General features: G+C 39.4%; 2 pseudogenes; both read left to right on the forward strand.

Moving 5' to 3' along the window:
• The first annotated feature begins 641 nt into the window (after positions 1-641).
• On the forward strand, positions 642-1,613 carry LOC148186956 (trace amine-associated receptor 1-like; annotated as a pseudogene).
• A 6,628-nt stretch (positions 1,614-8,241) lies between these two features.
• Positions 8,242-9,229, forward strand: LOC148186957 (trace amine-associated receptor 1-like; annotated as a pseudogene).
• Positions 9,230-11,694: the final 2,465 nt, after the last annotated feature.

The raw sequence follows: 11,694 nt of genomic DNA on the forward strand, positions 1-11,694 counted from the left end.
CTATGCTATGCTATGCTATATATATAACTGTATTGACTGTCTGATAGTAAATTATGCTTTTCAAAGAAATTATCCAACCTTCTGATAAACCGGTTTGCTAATATTTTAGAGAACTGGGAGAGTAATGATACAGTCCTGTAGTTGGTAAAATGCTGTTTGTCCCCGGCTTTATAAATAACTTATGAAATTGTATTTTTGTATTTGCACCCCCATCCATTCATGTAGGCTGTGCTGTTTAACATTTGTTCTCTAACGTTCTTAATTTTGGTTATGTCATAAGGGGGGCAGGGGAGGGGCTACATTAGTTTCTGAAATTTTGTTTTTATTCTGTAAATCTTTATCTATTATGATTATTATCACAATGAAAACACATTTGATTGGACGATAAGTGAATGCATTCATTATGGTAATGAGATAGAGGTTGACAAAAGGTCGTGCACTGTGGCAGAATAACAGGGAACACCCATCAGCTCTGATAAGGGGACCATCTTCAGTGTTTAAAACGTATGACAGACAAAAGTCTCTTGTAGTTTTGTATTGACAGATTAAAATTCAAAAACATTTTAAGATAAACATGCATCTTTTATACTTTGAAGACTGTCAATTCATAGTGGAAAACTGATTTACAGGAATGAAGAAACATGGCCCCAGATGTCATTGTTAACCATGCTGATGTGCATCCCTGTTATGAAAAATATAATGTTTCTTACATAATGACAAGCACTCTTTCTACCAAATGTGTTTTATTATATATTTTTCTTGGCTTGTTGTCTGTTGTCACAGTATGTGGAAACCTTCTTGTAATAATCTCCATCATTTACTTCAAACAGCTCCACACTCCTACAAACTTTCTCATCCTCTCTCTGGCTGTGGCTGACCTGCTTGTTGGGGTTGTAGTTTTTCCTTTCAGCATGGCGTTTGCTCTTAGCTCGTGTTTGTATTATGAACATTTATTTTGCAAAGTGCGAGACAGCTTTGATGTAACACTGAGCACAGCTTCCATTCTGAATTTATGTTGCATATCTATTGACAGATATTATGCAGTGTGTCAGCCTCTGACATACAGAACTAAGATAAATGTTAACATTGTTGTGGTCATGATCCTCATCAATTGGAGTGTTTCTGTTCTAGTTGCCATTGGCTTTATAATTCCGGGATTAAATCTTAAAAATGTCAGGAAAATTGTTTTATTGATGCTCTACTTGCAAACATTTTGGGACCCATTTTTCCTTTTACCTGCCAGTGATCATAATGCTCTGTATCTACCTAAAGATTTTCCTTGTGGCACAGAGACAGGCACGCAGCATCCAGAACACAAAGTCTGGAGCAACTGTCAGTAAGATGGAGAGAAAGGCCACCAAAACTCTGGCTGTTGTGATGGGAGTTTTCCTTTTCTGCTGGACTCCTTTTTTCTTTGTTTTACTTTTCAGCTTTTAGATAATGTCTCAGTGCCAGTTCCTCTGATTGAAACTCTGAACTGGCTTGCACTGTCAAACTCAATGCTCAATCCATTTATTTATGCTTTTTTCTACAGCTGGTTCAGATCAGCTTTCAGGATTATCATTTCTGGGAAAATATTTCAAGGTAATTATGCCAACACTAAACTGCTGTGACATATAGTCTGGAGTGCTGAAATAGTCAACAGTCGAGTCAGTACAGAAATAAAATTGGCACAGTCAGTATCAAGCATGCGTCATTACACTCTGCGAACTGTATCTCAGCATCATGTTTTCTGTTTTTTTGTGTTTTTGTTGTACATCATGTGATATAAATGTTAATTTGGCAAACATTAACAGTTGGTAGTTATCTAACGTTACTGTGGATTGTAGCAATGTTTGATGAGCGAGGAAATCCTGTCTGACCGGCATCATCGCTCATTAAATACCTGAGCAAAATCCTGCCTGATGCAAAAGTCTACTACCTGCAGCCCAGGAGGGGAGCAGCTGTCATAGACAGGTTTTGGTAAACTGCAGTTCACTGGAGTAAACCAGCTGTCACAGATGTTACAAGGATGTGCAGTGAGGCAGGGACATACTCGTCTGACACTAACCACAGGCTGAGAGACACTGACACACACACACACGCACACACACACACATGCTGTCTGATACAGGTTGTGATTATCTTCGGCACCCAGCCTGCGGACTCCGCCTACGGACTTGTGCCTGTGACCAAATCGTAGCTGCGAAAATATACAGTACAATAGCACGAGTGTGATATTGCTTTATTATAGTTTAGACCTAATTTGCATCTGCAGTCCCTCAGCAGGTCAGAAGAAATACACAGCACAAAGATATGACAATATGGAGTTGTACAAAAGGGAAAAAAGAATTACAGAAGTCGAAAAATACACACAATAGCACACGATATAAGGTGATACCAAGGGGAAGACACAAGACAGACATGAAGCTACACAAAAAGCACATCAATATACAAGACACAAAAAAGCTACACACAACAGTGCATCACAAATGAATGCCTGTCAAATTAAAACCAAGTTATAAAGTAAAGAGATTAAGGTCAGTGAGCGCAGAGCTGAGCAACTTACTATTACTTACTAATAACTATCCAAGGTTCATTGACAAACCAAAATATTCCTCAGTGTTGCAAAATCAGTAGAAACACCCCAATCTTTCCTCATCTATATACTTGACAAAATTTATTTTTTGTATATTTAAAAAAAAATTAATTCATGTTCGTGCATTGTTTCAAACCATCACCCAACCCATTCCACATTTTTTTTTTTTAAATTAAATTCTACCCTAAAATTAGCTGTCCACCTGAATAATAAAATGACTATTTCATTGAACAATGAAAAAATATGAATATACGCCCAGAAAAAAAATGCATGAACAGAAAGGTGTCCAATTACAATCACATCTGTATTTAGTCTATTGCCACTGAAGCTCAGGGAGCACAGTCAAATCATATTAGTTTACTGTAAAGAAAGATGCTACAATATGTCAAGTAGATAGTTATATTTATTTACATGTAGTTTTTCTTTTATTTGAGCTGTGCATGATATACTTCATAATTTCAAGGTGCAGTCTTTCATAATTTAACACCTATATTTATTTAGGTTAGAATCAAACTTTATTTAAGTCAGCTATGTATGTATGTATACCAATTTACCTGTCAATTAAAATATTGTCACAGCGTTTGGCCATGCGTTCTTTAAGATGAAAACTAAAATACAAATTGGATGATTGAATATGAATTTTATTTCTGTGCCAAATAATGCACCCATTCAAAAAAACAACAGCATTTTTGATCATGCAGTTTAATTTTCAGATTTGCTATTTCATTTGAGTTCAGATCAGTATATGCTTCTTTCACAACCCACAGCAAACTGTATTCATCAGAAGTTAACAGGAGCTATGAGCACCCTGTTGTGGTCCTCTCCAGAAACAACAGAGCACTGTGTTGTACAGCAGTAGAGAGGACATAGTTTTATATTTAGTAGCAAAAGCAAAGGCAGATGTAGGCTGATGACGTTTTTATATAACTGAAAAAAACTAAACAAAAAAAACAATAATGATAAGGGGACAACATGTCACTGTGCTGACAATGAGATGTGCTTGTGAAAAAGAAGTTAGAGCATGTGTTTTATTTCTGATGAAAGATATTACTTACTTACTCCCATAAAACTTTAATTAACAGCCTGGGCTATTATTTGCTTGCACCACCTAACTCAACGGGCTTATATTTGGGACAGGCACCTTTATGGGACTCCTCCCTGAGCTACCACCTTGGTAGAGGGGTTTGCGTGTCCCAGTGATCCTAGGGGCTCAGTTGTCGGGGGCTTTATGCCCCTGGTAGGGTCACCCATGGCAAGCAGGTCTTAGGGGAGGGAGCAGACAAAGTGTAGCTTACCAGACCCCTTCTGATAAAAAAGACAAATGGTTCAAAGTTTCCCTCGCCCGGACGCAGGTCACTGGGGCCCCCCCTGTAGCCAGGCCTGGGGGTGGGGCTCGATGGCAATTGCCTGGTGGGGCCCAGCTGGGCACAGCCCAAAGAGGCGACGTGGGACCTCCTTCCCGTGGACTTTTTGGAGTCCTTAGACCGGGTGCTGGAGAGCGTTCCTTCTGGGGACTCCCTCGTTCTGCTGGGGGACTTCAATGCCCCCCCATCTGAACTCGAGTGGTGTTTTGTTATTGGACTTCTGTGCTCGTCATAGATTGTCCATCACAAACACCATGTTCAGGCATAAGGGTGTCCATATGCGCACTTGGCATCAGGACACCCTAGGCCGCAGTTTGATGATCAACTTTGTAGTCGTATCGTTGGACTTGCAGGTGTATGTCTTGGACACTCGGGTGAAGAGAGGGCGGAGCTGTCAACCGATCACCACCTGGTGGTGAGTTGGCTCCGTTGGTGAGGGAGGACCTCGGTCAGACCTTGCAGACACAAACCCAAACACATTGTGAGGGTCTGCTGGGAACGTCTGGCAGAGTCTCCCGTCAGAAGGAGCTTCAACTCCCGGGTCCCGGGGGAGGAAGGGACATTGAGTTCGAGTGGGCCATGTTCCGTGCCTCCATTGCTGACCTCGACTCAGGATGTTGTGGATCGGTGGAAGAAATACTTCGAAGATCTCCTCAATCCCACCAACACGCCTTCCGGTGAGGAAGCAGGGCCTGGGGACTCAGGGTTGGGCTGTTCCATCTCTGGGGCTGAGGTTACCGAGGTGGTCAAAAAGCTCCTCGGTGGCAGGGCCCCAAGGGTGGATGAGGTCCCCCCGGAGTTCCTTAGGGCCCTTGATGTTGTGGGGCTGTCGTGGTTGACATGACCCTGCAACATTGCGTGGACATCAGGGGCAGTGCCTCTGGACTGGTAGACCGGGGTGGTGGTCCCTCTTTTAAGAAGAGGGACGGAGGGTGTGTTCCAACTATAGGGGGTCACACTCCTCAGCCTCCGTGGTAAGGTTTATTCAGGAGTTCTAGAAAGGAGGGTCTGCCGGACAGTCGAACCCTGAATTCAGGAGGAGCAAGGCAGGTCTGGATAAGCAGGAGAAAATGGATGGATGGATGGATGGATGGATGGATGGACCTTTATGGGACGGATTCAGAATCAGAATCAGAATCAAGTTTTATTGCCAAGTACATTTACATACACACAGAATGTGACTTGGTGTTTTGGGGCAAAACAATAAAAAAAGGAAGAATAAAATAATTTATTTATATAGAGTACGACACATAAAAGTAACAATTTAAAAATACAAAATGAAATAATGAAATCTAAAGAACACAAAATGTATGTACAAAAGATGTAATGGAGGAATTGCAGTGAAAATATCTACAGTCAAAATACATTAACCTGCAGTGTGCAGTGTAAACAGAGAGAGTCCAGTCCAGTGTGCATTTATGTAATGCATAAAAACTGATTTAGACCAGTCCTGTGTTCAGTCACCTCTGATGGAGCTTTGAGTGTAACTTTCTAGCATCATCATAGTTAACTTTTCTATGTTCGACACTGGAAACATTGTGGAGACTATCAATTGTTCTTTTTTCTGCTGTCTGGGTATTCAGTTACATAACAGCATGATGCAAACAGAGGCATTCCATCGAGACTTAATCATCATTTTTACACCTTAGAAAACTTCCAGCTTGACAATCAGTCAGTAAACAGAATGCACTCCCTCGACTATATTGAGGGCTAACTCACACTCATTGTTTGTTTCTTGTTTTTCATGAATTTGGACTCAGTGGGTGTATTATGTCATTATTCAGATCATTAAGTAGCCATTAATTTGTGTTGCTCAATTAGTGTTGTCGCTTGAAAACAAAAAGGGCCCAGGTTGAGCAGGTGTGAAGATGCAGGCAAGAAGGGTGTGTGTGTGTGTGTGTGTGTGTGTGTGTGTGCAAAGGCAGCCCAGGGACCAATAACCACAACATACATTCACACCTTTAATTGAAGGCTGTTGCATCACAACGTCTAACTGAGACACAATTATGATAACACATGAGTGAGCAAGCATATGGATCAACAAACATTTCACTTTTATTTCTTTTTAAAAAGTAAACAGTTTAATACAAATGAAGGATTGAATGAAAAGAAAAGTTAAAAATTAGTGTAAAACTTGCATTGCATTTTCAGAAGGAATCTATGTTAGCCATCCTGGCCTCTCAGAGCAGCTGGATAATCCTTTTTATTCTGTTCAAGGATTCATATTCACTGACTAGGTAGTTTTTTCATTTTTCCTGAGCCAGCTGGAATCACTGTTCAAACCCTCATCAGCTCATACATTAATAAGTTATCACACTGTTCTTAATACCACAGCGCTCTACCAGAGTGTCTTAAGGTTAGTCTTTGATTCTTTAAACGGACCAAAAATTCACGACAAGATGATTTGAAATATGCAACTACTTGCAATCCAGCTCGTTCTAACATGGAACTCAAACAGCACCGCTCTGTCAGTGCTTTTAGTGTATATGAGTGTGACATCAAAAGCCTGCATCCAACCATAATACGACTGGACTGAAATATATATATAACCTTTATTTAACCAGATAAAAAACCCATTGAGACCAGTATCTCTATCTCAAGGCTGGCCAAGAGTTCGGCAGTCATAAACAGTAACAAGTGACAGTACAGATTAATACATACAGTTTTGATTGAGGTGCATAAGGACCATGCTGCGTCATCCCACCATGTGCCTTAGTTGACATCACAGTAACACAATCCGGAATGTGAACAGCTGACACAGAAGGATACTTTAAGCCCCGTACACACTGTGCAATTCTGGGCTGTATCAGAAAAAAGAAAACAATCGTTGCAAAAGTGGCGTGCCAAGTTGGCCTTTTTTCCCAGCCATGATTGCGACACACCGATCGACACACATAAATGCCGCTATAGCAAAGGCTTGATTTGGTCATTTACATTGTTCTCTACCACTACAGCGGTGTAGATGAATGACGCCTGCCAACAACCCTCTGTTCATGTGTATTTACGTCGATGGACGTAGGTCGTGGCCTGCAATTCAGTTGGTGATGTCATCGCACAGTCTGCACACATCAAACTTGATGTCATACCCAAGTTTTTTAAGATCCATGTCTCACAGTGTGGCTTGAACTAAACTTATAAGATTGCAAAACTTCCCACAGTCTGCAGGAGACTTAAAAATCATAAGATGCAGGAGGGCACTGACAGAACAGCACCATGTGACAAGTTGGGATGAGAGCGTGTCGTGCAATCTGCTGATCTTTAACATTCTGAAAACCTGCTGGTTCACACCAATGCAACAAGATTAGACTTTGCTCCATGCAACAAGTCTGTACTTTTGTTCTGATTTCCAGATTTCAGTGCTTATGCATCATGATACATAAGATGAGAATTTGGCCAGACAAAACCTGTCGCATCTGCATGGTACCCTGTTGAATGGCTTCAGGGTTAAAACGCTGCCAGTAACAAAGTAATATAAGGAGAATGAAGGTCCCTATAGGGTGGGCAGGACGGGTGGTGGATGGGTCCAACAAACCCCGGACTTTCATGAGGAAGTCTGGTGTTTGCTTCCTGTCTGAATGTGTTTTTTTTTTTCTGTACCTTACCATGTGCCTCCTTCCTCTAATCAATAGATCCTCTAATCCTAACCATCTGTGCCTTTGTTGCTGAAACATAACCATGTGCTTTTGTAGTGTAAAACCACCATGTGGTTATGCTGCTGGTGTTGGTAGCAGCATCCTGGAAAGTCAACAGCAGATGCTGTAAGCTGCAGCAAAAGCGGTGACAGGTCACTTAGCAATGTTCAACAGCACAAGGAAAAGCAAAAGCGCTGGAAAAGCAGTGACTGCTCATTAAGAAACGTATGTTTAACTACACTTGCTGGAAAAGCGGTGACGGGTTGCTAAGAAACGTCTATTTTCAAGAAAAGCTGCAGGTTTTTTTCCTGGGAATGAAAGTTTAAAATGGGCATATTAAACTGTAATGAGGCATAGCAAAAAATGAAGAGTACACACATACATACACACACACACACACACACACACACACACAGACTTTTTTTTTGTTCGTCTTGAATATCTCATGGGTGCAGTAAGGTGCAGTTCCTGATCAGACGGCTTTTTCTGTGATGGTAGTAATGCTGATAAGTTTGAAGGTTCTGCACAGCTGCACATGTGATCAAGAATGCACATCAGCTCTCATGCATGGAAATATCTTATATTTTAATTTATAAATATAACGTGCTGCAAATGTCTGCCTTTTGCTAGTAATAACAATTGTAATGACTTGCAGAAACTCTGAAACATGGAACCTGAAGTCACCTTCAACAGGACTGACGTTTGACTGCCGTACATCCGTGCTACAAAACAGATGATTCCAAACTCACACTGACAAAGACCCCTTCTGTTATATGTGTTCTGTTAAATACTTTCCTAATGTTACTGTCTATCATCACAGTATGTGGAAACCTTCTTGTAATAATCTCCATCATTTACTTCAAACAGCTCCACACTCCTACAAACTCTCTCATCCTCTCTCTGGCTGTGGCTGACCTGCTTGTTGGGATTGTAGTTTTTCCTTTCAGCATGGCGTTCTCTCTTAGCTCATGTATTTATCATGAGGTGATATTTTGCAAAGTGAGAAGCAGTTTTGACATATCACTGAGCACAGCTTCTATTCTGAACTTGTGTTGCATATCTGTTGACAGATATTGTGCAGTGTGTCAGCCTCTGACATACAGGACGAGGATAACTCATCGTGGTATTGTGGTCATGATCCTGCTGAGTTGGGGGGTTTCTGCTCTGATTGGAATTTGTGTCATAATTGCTGGACTAAACAATGACAAATGTGAGGAAAGGTGTTTAATTGATGTTCTCATAGAAAACACTATTGGACCTATTTTGTCATTTTATCTCCCAGTGATCATAATGCTCTGTATCTACCTAAAGATTTTCCTTGTGGCACAGAGACAGGCACGCAGCATCCAGAACACAAAGTCTGGAGCAACTGTCAGTAAGATGGAGAGAAAGGCCACCAAAACTCTGGCTATTGTTTTAGGAGTTTTTCTCCTCTGTTGGACTCCTTTTCTTTCTTTGTATCACCGTTCTGCCGTTCATTAATGATTCAGTGCCGATTCCACTGATTGAAACTCTGAACTGGCTTGCACTGTCAAATTCAATGCTCAATCCTTTTATTTATGCTGTTCTTCTACAGCTGGTTCAGATCAGCTTTCAGGATCATCATTTCTGGAAAAATATTTCGCGGTGATTATACAAATTCAAAACTGCTTTGACTTGTAATAATTACTGATAAAGTGTATACTAGTGGATGGCACAACTGAAATGATTTTCTTAACACCGTCATGTAACTTATAAATTGAACAAAGTGTACATTCATGAAAACATGATAAAAAAAATCATGAAGAAGCATTGTGTTTCAAAACAAAAGTAACAAGCATAAACAATTAAACAAAGTGAGTTAATTAAAACAAGAGTTTTATATAATACTTGGAGCAAAATCACTTCTCTTGTAATAATTAGCGGAGTGGCCGGCCTCTGAGCGACTGAGCGCACATCGCCTCCACATCGCTTCCTCATGCTCTGCTCAGAGAACTCTTCACTGTGCTTGAGTGTAGATGTCAGACTTCTCTCCATGCCAAAATAATAGAATAAAGACACATATTGGTTGGTATATCATATTGCCTCTGATTGTTTTCTTTTTAACCAAATTCTTCTCCTCTCCACATAAATGAGACACAACTGGACGGTTTTTTCACCTGCACCACCAGCTTTGTCAGAATTTCCTTCATAACTTTACCATGGCACAGTGCATTGGCCTGGCTGACACTATCAAGTACTTATTGATGTGTTTTAGTTACTTTCAGGATTGCTAACTCTTTTTCAATGAAGGATGATGTCATTCACTCACTTGTATATTGCTACATTTGTTGAATAAGACTCAATAGAAAAAAGTTTAAACATTTGAATGTTGAGAGAACTATGGTGATTGTGCTATTGTGCACAACTTTCTTGCACTTCCAATCGACAAGAGTGTCATCGTAACCATAGGAACTCACTATGACTTAACTTCCAAAGCACTTAGCATCTTCTCTCCTCCTGCTTGTCTCACACCTGCTGCATGGCACCAGATGGGGGGGGGGGCTGCACTGATGGAACAACAACTATGAACTGTGGTTACTATGAGCAGCACGCATGGGAATTAATTGAAATATAATATATTTTTCTTTTCCTGAATGAGTATCTACATTAAATTGGTTCATAGTCAGTTGTAGAAAAAAATCACTAAGAGCAACAAAGTGACCAAGTTGGCAACACTGGGCACTTTGATAATTAGACTATCACTGCTAAATAAGGTTGCAACGTGTTAGCACTTTCCTTAATTGATTAATTGATAAAATTAACAATTGGTTAATCGATTGTCATGTGGAAAAAAACAAACAAACTTTGCTTTTGTCAAACAATACCAAATACCTCAAAGCAACATTCTGCATATACTATACAGCATTTCATAGCCGAAAAATTAATCATTTAAATTTCACATGTTCGATGAAATTCTTAACAACAGATTATTCGATCGCTGATTAATTATCATCCCTAACATGAACAAAACATAATTAACTAATAAAGGCTTTCGTTTTATTAGGGTCAAGCACCGACTGTAAGCGATTGCCAAAACCCTATTGAAACTACATTTTTATTCTTACCTGAAACAAATTGCTTTTTAAAGGCTTGGGTTATTTAAAACTCATAAAACTTTGCGCACATGTCAGAACTGCTGAAAAATTTTAACATTTAATTAACATAATTATTTTTATGTGAGATTAAATAACTCAGGAGTGCTCCCTATAAAATTTTTTACAAAGCGCCCCCCACTGTCTATTTTACCAAAATGCACAAACACTTTTAGGCACATGTAATATGTAATATAGAAGATATACAAAAAGCCTCTTGGTGGAAGTCAGCCATTTTGAAAATACTGTGAAATATTTGTGCATTTTTAGCCATTTACAAGGGTTACACTTTAAGGATTTCCCCCCTTAGATTTGACCCAATTTACTTCAAATTTTGCCCGTACCATCTTACGATCCTTGACATGAAAAGCCACTCAAAGCTTGGGTGTCCCGTGAATCGCGTGACCATCGTGTGATGTCAAACTTCACTTTTTACTTACTTATTTATTAATGAATGAATGAATGAATGAATTGCTTTATTTCCAACCAAAAATTAAAACATTCTAAAAAATGTTAAAAAGTGTCCAAAAGGGAGTAGGTAAAAGTAAAACATATATGTCTCTACCCCTTTCTCATTTTTTTCTTCTAACTGATATTATTTCAACAAATTCTAATTTATTTACAACTATTGTACAAGCAACCATCCCCCGTTAACTTACCATCCTATTAAATAAATAAATAAATATCCAAGGTTCATTTACAAACCAAAATATTCCTCAGTGTTGCAAAATCAATAGAAACACCCCAATCTTTCCTCATCCATATACCTGCCAAAATATAGTTTTTGTATATTTAAAAAAAACATTGATTCATGTTCATTAACATTATCACTCATCATCTATACCTGTGTCTCTATATTGTGGTTTCCAAACAACATTAATTTAATTTTGTTAAAATTCAATAACAACTTTTTTATGCTAAACCACTGCTGTAATTTTCTCATTTCTGTTGTGACGTCCTCCAAAAGCTGCTGTAAATTTTCCCCAGAGCAAAGTACATTGGTATCA

The sequence above is a fragment of the Plectropomus leopardus genome, chromosome 16 (genome assembly GCF_026936395.1).
Source record: "Plectropomus leopardus strain MGB_pleo_1.0 chromosome 16, ASM2693639v1, whole genome shotgun sequence".
Taxonomy (NCBI): domain Eukaryota; kingdom Metazoa; phylum Chordata; class Actinopteri; order Perciformes; family Serranidae; genus Plectropomus; species Plectropomus leopardus.